We start from the raw sequence: 23,698 nt of genomic DNA, 5'->3' as shown, positions 1-23,698 counted from the left end.
AGCTTAAAAACCATCATGACCCGCTCACGCATGGGAAACAATGACGTGTATACTGAGTGCGATAACCAGCCAGAGTTCTGTTGGCAAGCCGTCCCATTAAGGACGTGTGGAAGCAGCCCTTATGCAGAATTCTCACAAGATCTCAGAATTTTAGAAGTTTTTGATTCCCCCCCTACTTTTTTTTTTTAAGTTTTAATATTTTTCTTTGCAAACCAGTGGCTTCCATCTCCCTTGTTTGTCCTTGGTCCTATTGTGTGGAGTTTATTGTCTGGGGCCAGGTTCACAATCAGATATATAGTTAAGATGATATAGTACGCTTTTTTCTCATGCCATTAATGTGAACTACAGGCTTATTTTGAAAGTTACAAGAAGCTCTAACTAATTAAATTGTGTGGGGCCACTTCCCTTGAATGCTCACATCTGATGCTTGGGGGGTGTTCTTAGATCTGTGTTAAAACATGGAGGTTCAAGTATCCTCTGCAGTGACTTTGCCCAGCTCTGATAGTCCATCAGGATTTGGCTATGGTTATCCATACTCTGATCAAATCCAGAGTGGGCCATTGCAACACATGCTATGTGAAGTTGCCTTTGAAGACTGGTAGGAAGTGTGAATGGGTGTAACATCATCATCATCATCATCATCATCACATTCGATTTATATGCCGCCCTTCAGGACAACTTAATGCCTACTCAGAGAGGTTTACAAAGTATGTCATTATTATCCCCACAACAAAACACCCTGTGAGGTGGGTGGGGCTGAGAGAGCTCCAGAGAGCTGTGAATAGCCCAAGATCACCCAGCTGGCTTCAAGTGGAGGAGTGGGGAATCAAACCTGGCTCTCCAGATTAGAGTCCTGCGCTCCTAACCACTACACCAAACTGGCTCTACAACAAGAATGCTGACAGACAGGACCAAGATCTCCAATACTGAAAGATCTACACGGGTTGCCTGGTTACATCTGAGTACAATTTCAAATATTGGTTCTCATCTGTAGAGCTGCTGTTTGGGACCATATTCCCAGGGGTGCCCACCCTTCAGTTTAGGACATAAACTGGGACTCTTGTCTGTATGGATCCATGTTTTGAGGTAAAGCAGACAGCTAGAAGAACCAGGGCCTTTTCTGTGGTAGCTCCATATCTGTGTAATTACATCTCCTCAAGTATTAGTCTGGTCTGCAAAATTTTTAGCTGCAGATACAGGGTGAAATCATAGTTATTTACACAGGCATTTGACTGATTCTGTTGTTGTCTGTAATAATAACTCTTCCCCCTCCCCTCTCTTCATTCTCATTTGTATAACAAGTTATTTAACTTGCTTTTTTGGGTGGCTTTTGTTAGAGTTCTTTAGTGCTGTTGTGTTTTTAGTGGCTGTATTTATTGATAGTTATTGTATATTATGGTTGAGTTTTGTATTGATTGCCACAACTGGTAGCACAGACATTAAAAAAAAAGAGTGAATATTCTCTTTGCCAGGGCAAATCAGTTTTCCCCCCAAGAGTAATCTCTGAATAAAAATCTAATAAAACAGAACTGAAACAGGATTCAGTGTTCAAAATAACCCCACACTTCTTTGTTTACACAAAATTATAAGTAGCGACAAGTTAATCAGTGCAGTGGAAAATTAATTGTATGTATTAATACATTTATACATTTCTTAGCCACCAGAACTGATATCCCACCTTGTCACACAAGGTCCTACCCCACCCCCACAGAATTAAAGGACATAATCTACCAGGAAGTTCTGTTGTTCACATCCCGTTGAAATGAATGGGAGCTGTAAAAGAGCAATTTCTTGAGATCTCCTATTCATTTTGGCAAGGGAACGTCCTGGCAGATTGTGTCCTGTTCCCCAAGCCTTTGCGTATTCCCTGAATGGAAGCCCTTGAATTGGACCCAACTAGCTTTTCTGCTGGTGAAAAAAGGAGGGGGTACTCCTTTGACCACTCTAAACAGTTATGGCGGAGGGGGGTGGGTGGGCATGGAACCTGCACAAACAAAAGCCACGTGGAACAGGAGATGTAGGAGAATTGGGGAAGACGAGTGAAAAAGCTGGCTGGATCCAACCTTTTGTTTTTCACATTCCAATTGTTCTAAGCAGCTGGGAGGGCAGATCCCATCCCACAACTTGCTCAAGGCAGCATATCCCTAAGTCTTAGATGGAGGGTGGAGGAAGCACCCCTGTTCTCCCATGATCTCACCCAGCATGTGCTGGGGGAAGCCAGGGGATGTGTTAATCCTGCCTTTCTACTTAACTACAACAGATTGATAGGAAAACGTTTGCTAACTGTGGACATGAACTGGGGAAAGCACTTCACTGAGAAAAGCTTCTGCTGAGTTCTGCAGATTGCTGTCAAAGGCACAGGAACCGGACAGGCTGGTTTCTTTTCCTGGTAAGCTGGCAACAATATTTCATTCATTTATTCATTCCTTGCACCATCCTCCAAGACATTCAGGAGACTGCAGCCAGACAACGACCCTGAAGGGTAGGTTGAGAGAGAGTGACTGTTTCAACATAACCCAAGTGGGCCATGGCCATGGAGCAGGCTTACCAGTTGCTTGCTGACTCCCACCCATCTGCACTCCTCTTCCCCCTGTGCTTGCTCAGTCGAACAGCAAGGGGAAAATGGGCAGCGGGGGGTGGAGGACGACACATACAAAGTCACCATGTAGAGTGACTGAGATTTCCCCTAATATCTATGGTGTTTAATAATAGAGATTGAGGGAATTCTTAGAGATTGGGGGAATTCCTAAAATCATAGAGATTGGGGGAATTCCTAGAACATCATTTGATGTGGTGACATCACTTCCAGGTTACACGACACCTTCCTGCCTATGTCATGCACAGGCCTGGCAAATCTGTGTAATTCAATTGCAAAAGGAACTGTAGTGGGGGGAAAGGGGGCAATATGGCTCTGGTGGGGGGGAAGGGGTGGGGTTAATTATTCCCCCATGTGCAGTTTTGTCTATCTGAAATGTCCCCCTGGCTGTGTAGAACCTCATTAGGAACAAAAGGCGAATCCCTATGCCTTTTTCCTTACTGGGGTTTAAAACAGCTTTTGGGGAGCTTTGAAAAACCACCGAGGCAGGAGCCTGACAGCCTCAGGCAGACTACTCTGTGAGGGAAGGGTCAATTTTTAGTCAACACATCTTGACAGCAAGATAGGATTTTGAATGACTGATCATCTAAGCAGAGCAACCTCGGTGGAACATATCAGGAGAAACAGTCCTGAAGATATGCGCCCCCCCATGGGGTCATCATAAAGGGCTTTTTAAAATAACCAGCACCTTGAAATGAACCCAGAAGCCAATTGTTAGCCAGCGACATCCCTGTGTCCTTTAGCCTTAGGCTTTCTGGCTGAATTTGAATCCAAATCTCTTTGGCCAAGTCCAACATTGACCCAACCACTGTAGTGTACTGATTCTCTATCTGGAATCTTTGGCTCCTCGGAGTCCTGTTTGGCAGATAATCTGTGTCTTTACATTCTGATTAGCCCAGATATGTGGGCCCACAATCAGAGTGAAGTTAAACACGCTGTCATAAAAAATTATAGCACTCTGCATATTTTTCAAATAAGTGTCTCAGCCCATTCTTTATTGTACCAGTTAGTGCCATGGTGAGATTAAAGTGTCCATTGGACAGGCGTGAGTCAAAACACACATTATCTTTCAAGGAACTTTGGAACTGAGTCTCCTTATTGTTTCAACTGTCACTTGTTTTTGAGTAATTATTATAAATTTATTTTATAAGTAATCTATTACATGTAGGGCCCTGTGTACTTATAAGCCCACAGGGAAAGAAAGCTACCTTTCACCGATCTTTAGATAATGCTTTAGATGCCTAGCAAGCGATTAGAGATGAACTGGTCATCTCTTTCATAAAATGTGAGATAAAATTCACAGGGTTATTCATGTGCTTTTAGTTTCTGAATGGTATCATGGATATTTTTAGGCTGTGTAATTGCATTTAACTATATATAAGCTTTCCCTAAAAAATACTTTTGTAAGGAAGGCAAGACCACCCAATTAAAGTGTTTCTATGTATCAATATCTAATTTTCAATCAGGCTTGTGAATCCCCTGACCCCAGCCTCAGTCATCCTCAGTCCCCTCCCCCACCCTGCTGCTCACCTGGCTGGTGGGAGGGAAAGGTAAATGTGAGTCATGTGTGCAAAGCATGTGCATGCCCACTCATTGCATCAGAAAATATTATTTTTGATGCAACGTGAAAACGAGTCACCTTGGGGACTGATTCTCTAAAGATGGGCCCCATACACTAAAGACCAGTCACCCCACACCCCTGGCCCTTGGTTCGTCCCTCACGGGACCTGGCAATCCTGTTATAACTTATCAGTATGGCCCCATCTGTGAATACTTAAATCTGGAGACTGGGGACATGAGCAGACAAAACAGATCTTTCTACAAACCTGAGAAAGGCCCCAGGGTTTCAGAAAAAGTAAGAAATCTAAAACAAAACACGGGGGGTTTACTACCCTCAATGGTAAAAAGGGTTCCTGTAGCTTTAAGAAACAAGCCGTCAGTGGTCATTGCTAGGCAACCATGGCAATATTCAAGCCTTGGTTTCTGTCAGTAAAAGGCAGGCGGAGGGAGCAAGTTCCTTTCCAGGGCTGTTTGGGACTTTGAGGAAGGACTCATTGGGGCCAGGCCTGGCAGCAACCACTGGGCTATGACTTCCCAGGCCCAACTATTTGGTACTGTTCAACAGCAGTCATCGCACTGCGATGTAGCGGTTAGAGTGCTGAGCTAGTATCTGGGACACCCAGGTATGAATCCTCGTTCTGCCACAGAAGATCACTGGGTGACCTTGGGCCAGTCACACACTCTCAGCCTAACCTACCTTGCAGGGTTGTCATGAGGATAAGGGGAGAGGAGGAGAAGGATGTAAGCTGCTTTGAGTCCCCATTGAGGAGAAAGGAGGGGTATACATGAGGTAAAAAAATAATAAATACAGCTGAAGATGGGAGAGAGATAAAAAGCAGGTTGCTTGGTTGGGTGGGAAGGAGAGAAGGAAACAGAGAAGGAAGGTGAGGGTGTGGGGGGGCAGGAGGAAGGAAAGAAGAAATAGTATGGGGAGTAGGGTAGAAGGGAAAGTGAAGTACCTCCTCTTCCTGTGTGTGTTTGTGTGTGTTCGGCATTTGCATTCATGTTAATAAGTTGTCCATCAGGCATCAGTGGGAGGTACTACTTGTTGGCCATTGTTGGCCATTTATGTTTTTGTCCTATTTTCCCTTTCACATTTCAGATCTTTATAATTTATTGTGCGGTAGTTGGTCCTCTTTTTTCCAGACTAGATCACAATCACTTCCTACTAAGCCAGTGTTCTCTAGGTTTGTGACGTCTCCATCATCATCATCATCATCATCATCATCATCATCATCATTTCAGAGACCTACTTTTCCAGAAGAGACTGACTAGAATGAGATGGGTTTTGAGAATGAATTTTACAGAGGTGTTGTGTGTAACCTCCTCGTTTTAAAATTAATTTGTTGTGTTATTGAAATGCACAAGCAGTTTTGTCATCTGGACCTTACTGCTCTAAATCTTGTTTGAATCCCATTAATTCAGCCACATTTCTAAAATTATTACATAACAAGATAGAATTGCAACAAGTGTTTTAGATCCTTGAGAATCAAAATACTGGCGTGACTTCAACCATCTTTCTGGGTGTGAATTATACAAAGTCAATGACTTGGCAAAAGGATGGTGGTGGAAAGTGCTCTCAAGTCATAGATGACTTATGGTGGCCCCTGGTGGTCAAGAGATTAACAGACGGGGTTTGCCATTGCCTGTCTCTGCAACCCTGGTCTTCATTAGAGGTCTCCCATCCAATTTCTAACCAAGGTCAACCCTGCTTAGCAGCGGAGAGTGGATGACATCAAGCTCACCTGGGCTATCTAAGCTGGCAAAGGGATGTTTATTAGAGGCTGGCACGAACCGAAATATGAACTGAATTTTGCCACAAACTGGGCCAGTTTGCGGTTCGTGAAACGGCGGTTCATGGGAGCTATTTCTCATGAACTGTGATGAATTCTAGCCTGGTTCATTTGGTTTGTATTTCGGTTTGTCACTGCGGACAGCCTGGAGCCAATCAATCAGTTTCCTAGGCAACTGGGAGGATGGGCTCTCTGCAGACCTCCTGCTGACCCAGAAGTGACATTTTCACAAGCCAAATGAACCGGTTCGTGAATCACAAACTACACAGTTCAGAATTTTCCCATTTTCTGCCCATCTCTAATGCTGAACCCTTAAACTTGCAATCTGCTTTTGTAAGGTGGCACTCTTCAGACAGGGGGACAGAAAAATGCTGCTGCTGCAGTTTGAGCTGGGTGACAGATAACTTTTCTGGAACAGAAACAGCTGGATGGGTTGGAAGTAACTTTGGATATCTGAGGCAAGATCATCAGTTTCTTTGTCTGCTACTGTCTTTGTTATACTAATATCATGTTTTCTTTTTTTCTTTCAGGATAAATCTAAACTCTTACTCACAAGCCTTGCGCCAATAGTCTGCCCCTCAGAGATGGCATGGGGTGCAGCTACTCCTAAGAAGTCCTGACAGGCTGCTATCTTGGATCCTGTTTTGGATATATTCTTTTTCAAGGAATTACTTTTCTGGTCCCTGAAGTACATAAACATAATTCCAGTACATATTCCACATTTATCAATATTATCCAATATAATAATGTGAGGCCCCGCCCCGCCGGCCGCGTCCTCCCCTCGTCCTGCCGTCCTCCGGGCTACCACCAGGGGGAGGTTGAGGGAGCTCCCTCTGCTTCAGACTTGGTAGGGGCAGTGGCTTGGGCACCAGCGTCTGCCTCCTACCTGCTGCTTCGGAAATCCCTCGCACTCTCTCTCACCAACCTTCCAACCAGCCTTCTCCTCCTCGGCATCATCGGGAGCTTCCTTCTTATAGTCCCTCCTGGTTCTGCCCTCTGCCTCTCCACCAATCCCCTCCCCAGAACTACCCATCCCCGGCCCTGCCACCTGGCTGCTTTCCCCTGGTTGGGCAAAACACCTCGCCATCACCCTTCCCGCCCCCGCTGTTGCCTCTGGGTTTGTTTCTCCCTGCCCCCACCCTTCACCAATCCCCGGTGCTCCTCCAGACTGAGGAGCCCTCCCAGGAGCCGTCCAGCCAACCCAGCGCTGGGACAGCTCGCTGGGCGTTTCCCCCCTCACCCGCTCCGGCTGGGCCCTCCCCCTGCCGGCGTTCGGCCGCGCCCGTCCCCGGGATGCTGCCCGGGGCGGCCGCGGCGGCGGCCGTGCTGCCCTTTCCCCTTGGCTGCCCCCCTCCCCCCATCCCGCTGCCACCGCCGCGCCGGGTGGCCGGCCCAGTTTCAGCCTCCCCCTCGCCGCGAGCCTCGGGGGTGGCGACCGCGGCGGCGAGCCCGGTCGTCCCGACGGCGGCGGCGGCGGCAGGCCTGGCCGTTCCGGCGGCGGCGGCGGCAGCGAGCCCGGCCGCCCCGGCCGTAATGGCGGCTGCAGGCCCCGCTGCTCCGGCGGCGGCGGCGGCAGGCCCGGCGTTGGCGCGCCGGGGAGGCTCAAGGTGACCGGCGTCTCCGGGCCCGCCGCCGCGGGCCCCCGGGTAAGCGGGGGTGCTGGGCTGGGAGGCTGGCAACGGGCTCCTTGGGGGTCCGTCAGGGCGGGGGGAAGGGCCCAGTCTGGGGTGGGCGCGACCCACTCCAGACAAATAATAAAGTGAGAAACTTACAATCAGTCTGCCTGTTACATTCTCCAGTCAACTAATCCTTCAATCTGCAGGAGACAGTATTAATAATTATCTTGTGAAATTGACCATCTTGCGCACTTTGCAGGGACGTTGTACATTTACAATCATCTTTTGATACTCCAGGAGCATTTGGACCGAGGTTGCACTTTACATACTGGCTTTTAAGGACCTGTTTATTCTTATTTATTCTTATTTATTCTAGTTTTACTATTTATTGAAGGTCTATTTATTGAATATTTATTATATTTAAAGAGCATTTATTGTATGAAATCTGTGTAAATCAATGTATTTGTATTCCATTGAGATATTGAACAACCAAGTGGATGCTGGAGGTTTGTAATGGTGAATGACTGACTGTATTTATATAATTGTTCACTTTTTCAGGCAACTTGCACTTTATGATAAATTTGGAATGTATTATTAATGTCTTGATTGTGTTCACGGGGACTATTGTTTTCTGGTTTGGCCCCTCCAGATCCCAGCTGGGTAAAGGGGGGCATTTACTGCTCTGCGTCTGATTCCAGCAGGCTGAAGGGAGGCGAGCATTGCCAACTGTTCTGCTCCTGATCTGTGCTGGATGAAGGGGGGAGTGGGCATTGCCACCTGCTCTGCACCTGATCCCAGCCAGGTGAAGTGGGGGTGGGCATTGCTTCCTGCTCTGTGCTTGATCCCAGCAGGGTGAAGGGAGGTGGGCATTTCCACCTGCTCCGTGCCTGATTCTGGCAGGTTGAAGGGGAGGCAAGCATTGCCACCTGCTCCACTCCTGATCCAGGCTGGGTGAAGTGGGAAGCGGGCATTGCCACCTGCTCCGTGCCTGATCTCAGCCAGGTGATGGCAGGGGGCGGGCATTGCTCTATGCCTGACCCCAGCTGGGTGAAGGGGGATGGGTATTGCCACCTGCTCTGCTCCTGATCCCAGCCAGATGAAGGGGGTGGGCATTGCCTCTTGCTCCATGCCTGATCCCAGCTGGGTGAAGTGGGGTGGACATTGCTGCCTGCTCCATGCCTGATTCCCAATAGAAGGAAAAACCAGAATAGTTTCTCCAGTCAGATGTTGTTGTATACACTTGAGATGTCATATGTAATGTCTCTTGTTCTATGGTTCTATTGTGCAGGTGTTAACGTCCTTCTGGAGCTTCTTCACAAGACAACATGATCTAGCGTTTACAGCCGAAAGCCAAAAATTGGGCTGAAGAGCCTGACTGGTTCTACCAGCCTGATATCTCGTTTCGGCAAATGCTTTTTCAAAGGCTCATGAATGTATTATATAAATTGCTCCAGCATTTAGAGTCTCATCTCCAAGTGATTGTGAAGCTGATGGACCATTGCGTTTGGCTGTTGGACTTTTTGATCAGGATTGCATGTATCTTTATTTAATTTATTATTGGATTTGTATTGAATTATTGAATGGTGTATTTATTATGAATTATATACCAGCACTTTAGCTCTTTGTATTATGCACTGAACATATAATTATTTCTATAGACCTTCGAGGTTTTCCTTCTATTCTATGCCATGCCTGATTCTGGCTGGTTGAAGGGGGCGAGCGTTGCCACCTGCTCCGCTCGTGATTCCAGCTGGGTGAAGGGGGGAGTGGGCATTGCCTCCTGTTTTGTGTCTGATCCTGGCCAGGTGAAGGTGGGGACAGACATTGCCACCTGCTTTGCTCCAGATCCCAGCTGGATTATGGAGGGGGCAGACATTGCCCCCTGTTCCATGCCTGATCCCAGCTTGGTGAAGATGGGGGCTGGGCATCACCATCTGCTTTGCATCTGATCCCACCTGGATAAAGGCAGTGGGCGGGCATTGCTATCTGCTCTGCTCCTGATCTCAGCTGGGTGAAGGAGAGGCTGGCCTTGCCACCTGCTCCATTTCTGATTTCAGCTGGGTGAAGGCAGGGGAGGCATTGCCACCTGCTCTGCTCCTGAGCTGCGTGAAGGAGGGGCGGACATTGCCACCTGCTCTGCTCCTCATCCCAGCTGAGTGAAGGGGGGGCGGGAATTGCCACCTGCTCTGCACTTGATCTCAGTCTGGGCTTCCTTCTGCGGCGCACTCTCTGGAGAGATGGGCTGCCTCTTCTGGGCTTCCCTTCACTGCAGCGCCCTCTGGAGGTGCACCAGAGTAGGAAGTGAGTTATCAGGAACACACTTAGCCTTTTATATAGTAGAATAATGAACCAAACCCCTGTAAGTCTTTCATTCAAAGGAATTTGAACTTTGTAGTACTGCTTCTACACTTCTCACTGTTAAAAACATCCATTTTATTCATTCCAGTGACACAACTGCTATTACAGCCATGTCCCCAATAATTAAGTGCTGCCGCAGGACACTTACAATCATTCCAGTTGTCAGGTATATCACTGTCTACAATTGTGATGTATTGTAACTAGGGTTTTATGCAAGAGGCACCTCATTACAATAACCCAGAAATTTGCTTTTGGAATATCATTCAAGCTACACATTTTGGTTCTCTTTGAAATATCTACGTCAAGCGATATGCCAAGGCAAACAATGACTGGATTATTAAGGGACCACTTTGCAGTAAAGCTGTAATGCATAGTTAAAATGAAATGCAATTAATTGAAGATGCTGCCTGCTTCTATACTTCCCTTAACAGATTTAATACATTTACTAAATCCTTCCCCTAATTCTATTGTGTTTCAGAATGCAAAAATCCATTATTGTAATCACTTTAAAGTACTGCTGTTCCAAGAGTTCTTACGGGGGCTTCGGCAGTGAATTTAAATAAAAGAGAAGAAGCTTACTTTGCTATCCACAATTCTATTTCGGTCTCCTCTTGTGGGACAATTGAATTGTTCTTTTCTCTGCTTTCAGGTCGCTTCTTACCTTCTCTCCAGGCCGTAACCATCTGCTACTCCCCTCCCCCTCAATAACATTTATCTTTCCCTTTTTCTTCCCTGATAAAACATTTGCTGTTACTGATAGTCTGTGGCTTGAACATATTGTTACATGGTCCCTACTTCCCCAAGCAGTCATAATTTCCAGGAGTAGCACTAAATGATTTAGGGTCAAACTAAATGAGATGCTGGTACTTGGGAGATCCATGAATGAATTTCCCACGGGTTTTTAAAATGGCAAATAGTAGCCAGGGGGTGCCCTGTTCAGTTCTGGACCATGGCATGGGGGAGGAGGTTAACCCTCCCCCACTGCATTATTTTCCAGGCCTCAATTAACGCCCCCCCCCCGAGTGCTGCTATGCGCTATGACAGTGATTCTCAGCACGTTGCGCATAGGTGCCATAGCATTCACTAGTACCCAGTTGTTTCTTCCCTATAGCATCTCTCCTGCAGAGCAAGAAGATACAGAGACTGGGGAGGGCAGGGAGGGGAGGGGAAGGACCTCATCAGGGGATAATGTCACAGAGTCCATCATCCAAAGCAGCCTACAGGCCTAGAGAGAGCATCCATTCAGGAACAGTTGCCTCCATTGCAGCAAGAAGTTTGGCTTGGAGCCTCTTAACAATTTGTTGAACCTTCCAGTGTTCTTTTGAGAGTCAAAGCCCCCTTTGTCAGATACCGAAGCTTTGACTCTCAAAAGCTTATACTCTGGAAATCTTGTTGCTCTTTAAGGTGCCTCTGGACTCAAATCTTGCTCTTCTACTGCAGACTAACATGGCTACTTGCCTGAAATGGTGGCAGACCCCATGGCAGCCATTTTGTGTTAAACCTCCATCTTTAAAACTCCGTCCTTCCTCCTTGGTAGCCATTTTGTTGTGGCATACTCTCTCTTTTCACAAAGTTTCAGAATGCCTACATGCTCAACAAGGTTATGGATGATCTGAGCTCCTTGGATGCAGGATAAAAATGTGCTAAATACGTGTGGTGGAAAGTGCTGTCAAGTCACTTATAGTGACCCCTGCTGTGGTTTGCAAGGCGCCAAACAAACAAAGGTGGTTTGCCATTGCCTGTCTCTGCATAGCAACTCTGGTCTTCTTTGGAGGTCTCCCATCCAATTATTAACCAAGGCCAATCATGTTTAGCTCCCGAGATCTGACGAGAGCTGGGCTTGCCTAGGCTATGCAGGTCAGGGCACTAAATACACACGTATATACTGTGAAGCTCTTCTGGGGGTGGGATTGCCTCCCACCCTTCCGCTGTGATGTTGTTGCGGTTCACTGGGTCCTGGGGCTGCTCCCTCCTGTTGCAACCACCTCCCGGCTGCTGCCATCACCCTCCAAGGGCTTCCCCCTTTTGGCCTCAGATGTGGGTGAGGGAGAAGCCAGGGTTTCTTCACCCCTGGAATTCTCTCCTCTCGGCTTTCTTAGCGCTCAGAGGCACTCTGCTCATCTCCTCCCCACCGGGGATTTGCAGCACTCCTTTAATCCCCCTTCCTGTTTGGAGAGTGCCCACCAGAAGGGTGAGGCACAATACTTGGGCCACTGTCTGGCCCCAGGCTTTTGTCACTCCTCCCAAATGGCCTCCGCCTGGCTAGGGCCCTCTCTTTGTTAGGTAGGCTTGCCAGGTTCCCTTACCCTCCTGGTAGGAGTGAGGGACCCATCACTCACCTTGAGTCGACCTTCACGCACATGCACTCCTGACAGCACTTCTGGGTGTGACATCATCACACCAGCCCTGGAAGTGCTTCTGTGCTTCACACTGGGCCGATTATTAGCGTCCAAATTGGCCCCATGCAAAGTGCCGGAGCGTTCCTGGGACCTGCAAGATGACATCACTCCTGGAAGTGAGGTCAGCACACCAGGAGTGCACCCCTGGGGGGCCCATTCCCCTGCCTTTCCACCCCACCAGATAGATGAGTGGTAGTGGGGGTGGAGGGTGTGAGCAGGGGATTCTCTGCCCCACCAGGAGACCGTATCGTTAGGGGTATTGCCCCAGCCATTGCATGCCAGGGCAGGGTCTGATGATGTCGCAGCCAGGCGTTGTGCGTCCAGCCCTGCCTCTGGAGTCGGCGGGGGCGGGGGGGCTGGCTGCCTGCATAGTCTACTTCTGGGCTGCCAGCAAGGGTGGCTCTTCAGGATGCTGCTCATCACGGCAGCAGCCCCTTTGTAGCTGCGGAGGGAGCTTTTCTGGCCAGTACTCATCCTGGTGGTGGCCTCTTGGACCATAGAGCCTTCCTGGGCCTCCAGCTCCCCTCCAGTGGTCAGGTGAGTTCCCTGGGGTCCTCAGGCAGTGGTCACCATGACAGATGGCTGGACATCAAGGCTGGTGTTTTGCATTCATCTGGTGTTATGTGTGTATATATATATATATATATATATATATATATATATATATATATATATATATACACACACACATATATATATATATATATATGTCTGTCTGTCTGTGTCTGTGTCTGCATGGCTCATTTTGAGGAGGAACATGCAGGAATGCACTTCCGGCAGTTCCCCCAAGAGGTCACATGTCAGGCGGCCCCGCCCACCTGACTCTCGGCCATTTAGGGCCCGTTTCAGCCTGGATTGGGGCTGAAACAGCCCGGATCGGGCCTCTGACGCGTGGTGGATCACTCTCCCACTCAGCAGCGGCCAGATCCTGAACATTTTGTGCCCCTTTCCGGCCATTTTCAGCTCCTTTTTGCCGTTTTAGGCCCAATTTCGGCTCCAAATGGCCAGGATTGGGTCCAAAACAGCCAGGATAGGTGATGTCAGGGGGTGTGGCACATGCAAATCAGTTATGCTAATGACACACTTCCGGTGATGGCAAGGGGTGTGGCATATGCTAATGAGTCATGCTAATGAGTTATGCTAATGAGTTCCTCCAGCACTTTTTCTACGAAATGACTCCTGTATATGTATATGTATATGTATACGTATACGTATATGTATATGTATATGTATATGTATATGTATATGTATATGTATATGTATATGTATATGTATATGTATATGTATATGTATAGAATGCTCAGTTAAAGAAATGACTACTCCTTCTCGCCTCTACCAAGCAAATAGAACAAATCTCATAGCAACTGGCTTTATTTCCTCCTCTGACAGCTGTGGTCTTGCAAGGGGTTCTGCTTTGATACATCCACTCCACTTTTGCACACCTCATCTTAAAAGCAATCAATAATTTCCTCATGGACATTTTATGCAAGAAGGAATACACACCAGCCTATCTTGTTTGGGAAATCTTAGGAAGCCAGCTCAGACAAGGAGGCCAGAGAAACTATGGCAAGACAGAAAAAATTCCAAAGTAGCCCAAACCTATAAGTCATGGTCTTCTTTCTCTGTAAAAGGAGGATTGAGTAGTCGCTTTCAAAGGGAGAAATTACATTTCTTTGGCTTTGTGCTTTCTGCTTTTTTTCTGGGGAAAAAAATTAAAGTCTCTGTGTTGTGCACATACTTCGGAAGGGTAAGCTGAAGGTCAAAGTGGAAGCTCAGCTAGCTACACCATGATTTTGTGAAAGGAATCGATACTTCCATGACGGGCAGCATTCACATTCCCCCAAAAGGGAAAGAACTCGCTTGAGTGACAGGGGGACACTAGAGAAAGAGAGAGGAGCTGGAAGAAATGTGCTTCCAGGCTGTAGAAATTTGTTCCTTGCAACCCCAGGGCTTTCCTTTCTTCCCCTGTGCTTGAAATCTGAAAGGTAATAAGCGAATTAATCTTTTTATTTAAAGCAAACATTGTGCTTTCCAGTACTGAAATAAGGAAACAGCTGATGACAAAGTATGTATACATTCATTCATTGGACAGGAGCAGTTAAAGAGAACAGTGAATACTCAAATGGACAGTAGTATTTTGTGCTGTTAGAGCTAGGTGGTCAGTCCACTAAGAGGCAAGGTTGGGGAACTCTCACCCGCCCTGCGCCATTTCTAGTCCTCACTCTGGCAAAGGATGAGGGGGAAAGGAGGGGTTCCAAATCATGCCAACACCGTGATGCCACTTCTGGCATGAACCAGAAGTGAACCGTATCAGCACAATGCTCTAGGATGCACCCCAAACTCTATAGTTAAGCCATAGAATTTTGGATGAAGCCAAGAGCGTTGATGATGACATCACTCATGGAGGAAGTGATGTCATGGCATCCATGCACTGCCTATAAGATAGGGCTATAAGGCTGCCCAGCAATCTCCTACTAGGTGCCAGAGCTGAGCTGGCGACTCTAGCTATGGCTGGTAGCTCAGGAACCGCAAGGAGGCAGGTCTTCTCTGCTTTCCCTGTTCCCCAGTAGACCTCCAAATGTTCAAAAAAAACGATGCTGAGAGTTGTACGAGCTCATGGGCAAAATGCAATGAGAGGCAGTGGAATCAGGTGACATTTCCCCCTACACCCTTCTCATGTTAACAGAACTCCAGTGATGGCTTAATAGTAACATTGCCAGATATAGTGTAATCTGTATTATATCGGAGAAAAGTGAAAGTGGGAGAAAGGTGAGATATAAATGAAGTACAGCAAGCATTGTAGAGTGGTTGGAGTACCAGACTAGGATCTAGGAGACCCAGGTTTGAATTCCCACTCTGCCATGGAAGCACCTTGGTCCAGTCACATTAGGGCTGTTGCCTCACATCTTACCTTCTGCCGGAACATCGCAGAAGACAGCCTCTTCTCGCGCGAAATCGCGCCAGGAAGATGCTGTCATCTGGGATTTTTGCATGAAATCGTGTCTTCCTGGCGCAATTTCGCGCGAGAAGATGCTGTCTTCTGCGATGTTTTGGCAGAAGGTAAGACATGTGGAAACAGCCTAGGGATCGTATTCCCCCACTGGAAACTAATATGGTAGCTACTATGCCATATGATACTTGCTGAGACTCATCTTTGACTGTTTGACTTCATCTGCACTCTGTAAGAATTTACTCTTGACTGGTGGCTGAAAGCTCAGGGCCAAGCTACAAGTGACGAATGACACTTGAACAGCAAGTGGATTGAGTGGAGCGCAAGTGAACAGGGAGAAATACACTTGCCGTTCAATTGTCATTCGTCACTTGTAGCTTCGCCCTCAGTTAATTCATAGTGAATTAGAGTTTCCACTCCAAGCAACAAAATTTCTTGGAATTACCTTGTGCAAGCTCACCAGATAATTGCCCGAGAAGAAGACATGAGAAACAGGAATTGGAAATTTTGCCCCGCATCATCCCGTCGGCATATGGCCCCTCGGCGTTTCTAAACCCAATATGGGACTGGTGACCGCTTACCTTGAGTCATCTATGTTCACCTTTGTTGCGCCCACCTGTACTCTTGTGGATTGATGTACTCTTTGTAATTAATTGCTCATGTGAGCTTTAAAATGGTATAGTTATTGTTATAGACGGAATTTGGAGACGGAATACTTTGTGAATGTATTCTTTATTTATTTATTGTATAATAATTGAATTAATTTATTCATAATTGCACTTTGCACTTTGCACTATAAAGAAATATGCACTTTTTGTAATTATTGTTGATTATTGTATTTTCCGGTTGGTTGTTGAATTCCCAGCTGGCAAGAAGAGCAGGATATAAATAATAAAGAGTCCAGTAGCACCTTTAAGACAAACCAACTTTATTGTAGCATAAGCTTTTGAGAACCACAGCTCTCTTTATTGTAGCTCATGCTACAATAAAGTTGGTTCGTCTTAAAGGTGCTACTGGACTCTTTACTATTTTACAACTACAGACTCCTCAGGATATAAATGAATAAATGCAAATGCAGGATTATTGCTGGGTTCGCCCTGATCGCTGCAGTTGTCTACGTCCCATGGCATTTTGTCTATAACTGCCAGCATCAACTTTTTATACATCTCTAGGAAATATTGGGGGAGCTGGTAGATCCACCTTCCATTTACTCACACGTAGCTGCCTTGTACTGAGTCAGATCTGAGTCCTATATGAGAGGGAGTTGCTAACTGTTGAATTCTGCGCTCTCTCAACACATATATCTTAGTGTTTGCCATCTGAGAAGTAGGAAGAATAAAAGTGGGAAATAGAAACCATAAATTTTGTAGAAAACCAAAGGGGGTTTATTATTTGGACTTAGAAACAGTCTTAATAAAACCAGAGTGTTAATAAAATCAGCAGAGAAGAGATCTTTATATTAGTTAGAAGTGAACATATGAATAGTATATAAGTAAGAATGTTATAGTATATTTTATATTATAATCTTGAAAGTAATATTAGAGACTTATTATAAACATGGTAGATATAGATATGTTATACTATATATTATAATTAATTAGAAATTAATATTATAGGAGATAGTGATGTAATGTAGATGAAGGGAATGGAAAACTGTTGGAAGTCAACTGAAAAGGGGGGGAATGGGTGGGAGTGATATAATATGATGGATATTGATATTGAATATTATGATTTGTGTGTACTGTACTACTGACCCATCCAATACAAATTTTTGATGCACATACATTTTGTAGAAAACAAAAGGGGGGTTATTATTTGGACTTAGAAACAGTCTTAATAAAATCAGAGTGTTAATAAAATCAGCAGATCTGGATATTGAGTTAAATTTAACAACACTAAAAATAATGAACTCTTCAGTAGTCTATTAACATCATATACATAATGTGTCATACGCTGAGTTAATTGTGGACAGATTACTTACATTCAGTCATTAATGGTGCACTCTTGAGTAGGTTTCCCAACACTGCCTCAACAAATGCTGGAAGATTTGGGGGGTGGTGCCTAGGGAGGATGGAGTTTGAGGTTGATGTTATGTAAACTTCCAAGTGATGCTCTAGGCTGCCTCCCCTAGTCTCTATGATGTATACCACAGAGAGTATGGAAAATTCTTTGAGTGTCATTTTGTGAAGGCCATTTTGTCTCCTGCTCCTCAATTCCTCAGGGGCAGGAAATTTGGGGCCAGGGCCAGGGAATTCTCTACCCTGCACGGATAAAGGACAGACCTACTCATAAGCCGAGTTACAGACTTAACACAGTAAGCAGAATTACGCCCTTCCAAGCCCATTCACTTCAATGAGCTTAGAAACTAAAATAACTGTTTAGGATTGCACTGTAAATGCAATATTGAAAACATTTTTATTTATATGCTGCCTCTCTAGACAACTGCTTGTGGTAGCTCATAACTAAAACAATACACCCAAAGCACAAAAGAGAAGGAAGCCCTCTGAGTAAAAACGTATGTAAAATGAATTGTTTTGGCCTGCCACCCAAAGTAAGGTCAGATAGGAGCCAGACCAGCCTCAAGGCCCGAGGGAAGAGTATTCAAAGGGAACAGCACCACCGCTGAAACAGCCTTGTCAATGGTCTCCACCTGGTGCCCGCTGGTGGTGGGCAGTCTCCTGGCGATTTAACTGCTTGCCTGCTAGTTGCTGGCAACTGGCGGGAGGTTTGGGGCCATCCAGAGATCAGTTGTCACCGACAAGCACCCTGGGAACACACACGATGCCAATTTGGGCCCGCTGCGAAGTGCAGGAGCACTCTCAGGGCAGTATGATGACATCACTTATGGGAGGCCTGTTCCATTACCTTTCCTCCCACTGGCCAGGTAAGTGGTGGTTGGGAGCGGAGGGTGAAAGCTGGGGATCCCCCATTCCTACTGGGGAAATGGGATCTCAAAGGGCCAAACTACAAGTGATGCCTGACACAGGTTGGACACTTGTCAGCTTCCCTCAAGTTTTGATGGGAAATGTAGGCAGCTTGGCGGAATGTTGGACAAGTGACCGTTGAGAAGTCCATTGGGCAGCAGTTAGAGCGCCAAGCTGCAAGACCAGGATGCCTACGTTTCCCATCAAAACTTGAGGGAAGCTGACAAGTGTCCAACCTGTGTCGTTCGTCACTTGTAGCTTGGCCCTAAGTGTGTCTATCTATAGTATGCACAGGAATTATCATTATCCATTGGCTTACACAAGAACCGTCTCTTCTCTTACTATCCAGCCTGCGAGTTAAGATTTGCTTCACAAGTCCTGCTCACTGTGCCCTCACCTTCAGAGGTGAGACAGGTGGCACCTAGAAACAGGGCATTTTGTGTGGTGGCACCTTGCCTTTGGAATGCCCTCACCCTTCAGGCTTGCTTGGTGCCTACTTTACTTCCTTTTAGCGCCAGGCCCAAACATACCTTTTAACCAAACTTTTAATAAGGGTTTTCATCTTATCAGCTTTTTAATGGTCATTTTCTGTTTTATGGATAGCTGTAGTACAGTGGCTAAGTGTTTTGGCTGTGAATCAGCACTCTACTGGTTCGAATCCCACTACTGCCATAAGCTCAGTAGGTGGCGTTGGGTAAGCCATTCTTTTCAGCCCCAGCTTTATTGTGCGGATAATAATAACACTAACTTGTTCACCACTCTGGGTGAGGCGCTAATCTGTCTAGAAGAGTGGTATATAAGCACAGTTATTATTCACGCCGCTTGTGTCCAATGGCTTGTTTTATTATTGCGTTTTTTAAGTGTAAGCCACCTCAAGCAAGATTCAGAAGAAGTGGCATAGAACTATTCTGAACAAACAAATAAAATATTTGTGCTGTACAATCCTAAGAAAGCATTTCGAGTGTCTCAAAAGCAATTCACTCATTCTAAAAGATAAAATATTTATAAGAGCTTTCCCCTACCAGTGACCTCTTAATTTCCAATTTCTGCTTTGGAAAAATGAGGGGGGAAATCCTCAGAAAAAATAAATTGTTTATCCTTGATTTTTTTTTGTCTGTCTCCCTTTTGGGACTTCACATCTCTACCCATAAGTGAGCTAAAGATTGAGCATGCAGCAGGAAGAACAAAATGGGGAGCGCAGTTAAGAGTCAAAGAGGCTGGACTCAGAGGGAGATGGGTAATTGTTCTGCTGCCGGAGAGCTTATGGAATCCTGGATATGGAAATCTATTCTGGATACATGCCTCTGAGGATGGAAACTTCCAAAACGTTTATTTTCTCCACCTACACATGATTTCTCATGGGGGTGCACATATGCACATATGTGCGCGTGCGCGCACACATTCTATTTCACTGGTTTATTCCTCGACGAGCAATAGGTGGAACACAGTTTTGGGGTAAATTCTAAAATAAACTGGACACTAGAGATTTTTTGATTAAATAGAACTATTGCCTATTGGAACTGCCTGAGTAAATTGCTACTGCTGGATTGCTTAAACTTGTACATTTAAAGACAAATTTAGAAATGCTCTAACGTTGCCTCTCTATCTAGAATTGCCTCTTTCTCTTCTGTATCTTTGGCTTAGGTCAATAAAGATAAAATTGGTTGAGCTTCTGTCACATGAACACACAAAGCCTGAATCAGGCGCGTGGTCCATCAAGATCAGCATTGTCTACTCTACTACACTGGTGTCTGATGAAGGGAGCTCTCATTCGTGAAAGCTCACAACCTGAAAATCTTGTTCATCTCTAAGATGTCCTTTTCCTCGAATCCTATTGTCTATTCAGACTGGCAGTGACTTTCCGGGGTCTCTGGCTGAGGTTTTTCACATCACACACGCATGGTCCTTTTCACCGGAGATGCCAGGGATTCAGTTTGGGACATTCGGCATGCTAAGCAGCGGCTGTTCCATTAAGCCACAGCCCTTCCGCTCTCTCTCCTTTCCAGGTGGAATATCAAACTGAAGCTGTGTCTGTGTATTCAAAGACTAAAATGAACCTTGGAGCCAGAGTCTGGGACCGGCTCTCATGTGTGTACTTTGGCATGGGTCTCCTTGCTTAGGTAACACTGCTGCCAGTCAAAGTAGACAACACTGAATTGTACGGAACGATTGTCTGACTCAGTATTTGGCAGCTTCTTATTGGTAGGAACCATTGCCCGAGTATGCTTCGCTTGCAAGCTGCCCCAGATTCAGTTTCTGGCTTCTGGCATTTTCACGTAAAGGATCTCAAGGATGTTTGGAAAGAACTTCCTGTGTTTGAGATCCTGGACAGCCACTGCCAGTCAAAGTAGACAATGTTGGGTCTAGAAGGACTTGATCAAAGGCAACATCAAAGCAGCTAACAGTGCAATCCTAAGCAGAGTTACTCCACTCTAAGCCTATTAAAATCAATGGCTGTAGACTGGAATAATTCTGTTTAGGATTGCACTGTAAATGACTCATAACTTAATGATTCAGATCTGACCTTGGTTTCTAGGTGGCCTGACACGAACCCATGTGCCTCCGTCTACCAATCTGCAGCAAAGGGTCCATAGGACCTACTTGCCTTACAATATTGCTTCAAAGGGGACACAGTAATATCCATGGAGTGATTTAACTGGGCCCTTAGGATCAATAAATGCTAAGCTTTTTAAATGTCAGGGCCTTCCATGGACTAAGTTCATTCACAGTTCTGAACTTTGGCAAGCCACCATGAAATATTTTCACTCTTTTTAATTGTGAGAATGACGACCCTTTCTGCGGGAGCGGAATGCATGCTCTGTTCAAGGTCACCATAAGTGTGAAGCAGGAAATTCTTTATTCCTAGCTTCCATTAATCTTGCTCTCTTTTTTTGTCGATGTAGGGATTTTGCTCTAGGCGGGTTACCTGCAGCTTAAATTACAAATTTGCTAGGTACGCCCATTGAGAGTGGCTCTTTGAACTCGGGGGAGAAGGAGATGCGCCACATACTCCAGATGTGGAACGGATGGCTCTGCGACTCCCTTCCATTGACCCCTACCCTCCATCCAGAAGGCTGCCCTCCCAAGGCCGGCCTTGTAATTCATTTCTGCTCTCACTTGCCTTGATTTGAGCTTCCCTGGCTCCCTCTGACAGGCCCTGAAACAAGAGACAACCTTTTTCCTTTGCAGCGCAGTTATAAATTCACAGCTTAGCAGATTTTGAGCTGATTGCCTTTTCTCATGTTGTCTCTCTGTAAATGAGGCTTTTCACAGATGACAGATAGGGCCGCTCTCTCCAAACATAAATCTTCAGCTAACTCCCGAGTACCTGCCGCAAACTATTTAACAATTTTGCTTCCTAGCCAAGCAAAAGTTCAACTCCTGCAGATGACATCGTCCCCTCACGGATCATTTTTAATGAGTTAGGATCGCTGCTCGGCCTGAAATCTTTCAGGATTATGCTTTGCAACAAAGGCTAGGAGTCCTCAGGACAATTCACACAACCGTTTTTATTGTTTTTAAAAAAGCTCAAGGGTTTATGTAGCGAAATTTTTACTAGATTAATTTTTTCTGGGGGACGTTGAGCATGGCAAACAGATCTTGGGAAATGTCCAACTTGGGCTGATGTTGTAATTCACAGCTTTCTGGTTTGATCCATTCCACAAATGATGCAAAACCAAATTATTCAAAAAGATTTTTTACTCAAATAGGAGGGCTGTATTGTAGGGAGAGGATCTCAGATATTTTGCCAGTGAATTAGGGATAGGGACCATTCGCCAATGAATTAGGGACCATTATGTCATCTGACATACTACCCATTACTTTAAATATGTGCTCCTATGAGCTACCTGTGCTTCATGTTGTCTAATGCCAGTCCTAGCATTGCTTATGTTCTTGTTCCAGCATTTTTTCAACTCTGTATTGGATCCTTGCTAATGCTATGTCTTTGTAAACTTGTATTTATTTACCCTACAGCACTGTTTATGGAAATGTCCTTGATACTGACTGTGCTAATCTCACACTGTGTAACCAACCAACCAACCAACCAACCAACCAACCAACCAACCAACCAACCAACCAACCAACCAACCAACCAACCAACCAACCAACCAACCAACCAACCAACCAACCAACCAACCAACCAACCAACCAACCAACCAACCAACCAAACTCAATATTTACGACGACAGCCTTTTCTGCCAGATATGAACATAGAATGCAACATAACCACCCCATAACCATAATGGGAAGATAAAAATGGGGGCAAATAAGACCATGAATTCTACAGTTTAGTTATATACACAAGAACTAACATGCTACTGTTCCAGAAAAAAATATTCTGCTTTGTGGGGTATTATCCTGTATTTTTACAATTAAGGCTCTTTAAAACAACTTTTGTGAGTTTCTTCCCATCTCATTCGGTGATCTTATTAATTCACTTCTTAATTTTACAACCAAAATCTACGCTCCAGATGCCAGTGTGGTGTGGGGATCACAGCATCTTACAGCAGTCTCCTCTCCTGCATTTTATCTTCACAACAACTCTATGAGACAGGTTAAGCTGAGCGTGTGTGAACAGCCAAGGGCACCCAGTGAGCTTCCAGGGCAGAGTGGGATTTGAACCTGGGTCTCCCAATCCTAATCCAGTCCTCTAACCACTGTACCACAGGGCTGCCATACAAACATTAGCACACCGGCAAGAGAAAACATAGCTGCACATAAGCAAAGATGATCCCAGTTATATCTGTGTTAGCTGGGGCAGGGGGGACCTATTTGGAAAACAGGTGGGATATGCTGAGCAGAATGCAAAGCAACAAAGCAATCCCCAGAAGTCCTTGCTTCGAAACCAGCTGTATATATCAGGAGCAGGGAGCACTGCCAAGGAAGGCATAGCATAAAGGAAGCACACAGGTACACATCAAGAAGGGTAGCCGTGTCAGTCTGTCTGTAGCAGTGGAAAAGAGCTGGAGTTCAGTAGCACCAGTAACAACATTTGTGGGAGGGTATGAGCTTTCATGAGCCATAGCTCCCTTCTTCAGATACTTGAAGAAGAGAGCTGTCTCTCACGAAAGCTCATATCCTCCCACAAATGTTGTTAGTCTTATAGGTGCTACTGGACTCCTGCTCTTTTCTACTGCTGCTGGTACATACGTCCATGTGAAGGTATCTTATAATGAATCAGACTGTTTGGTCTATCAATATCCAGAGGAGTTAGCCGTGTTAGTCCGTAGTCGCAAAATAGTAAAGAGTCCACAGTAGCATGTTTAAGACTAACCAACTTTATTGTAGCAGAAGCTTTCGAGAACCACAGTTGCATTGCTTCCGGAGCTCTCTTCCAGATGCATAGTGCAACTGACGAAGAGAGCTGTGGCTCTCGAAAGCTTATGCTACAATAAAGTTGGTTAGTCTGAAAGGTGCTACTGGACTCTTTACTATTTTTTTCTATCAAGGTCCACTTTGACTGGAAGCAGTCGTCCAGGGACTCGAGCAGAGGTCATTCAC

This window comes from Eublepharis macularius, chromosome 8, assembly GCF_028583425.1.
Source record: "Eublepharis macularius isolate TG4126 chromosome 8, MPM_Emac_v1.0, whole genome shotgun sequence".
Taxonomy (NCBI): domain Eukaryota; kingdom Metazoa; phylum Chordata; class Lepidosauria; order Squamata; family Eublepharidae; genus Eublepharis; species Eublepharis macularius.
This window is presented reverse-complemented; position numbering follows the sequence as displayed.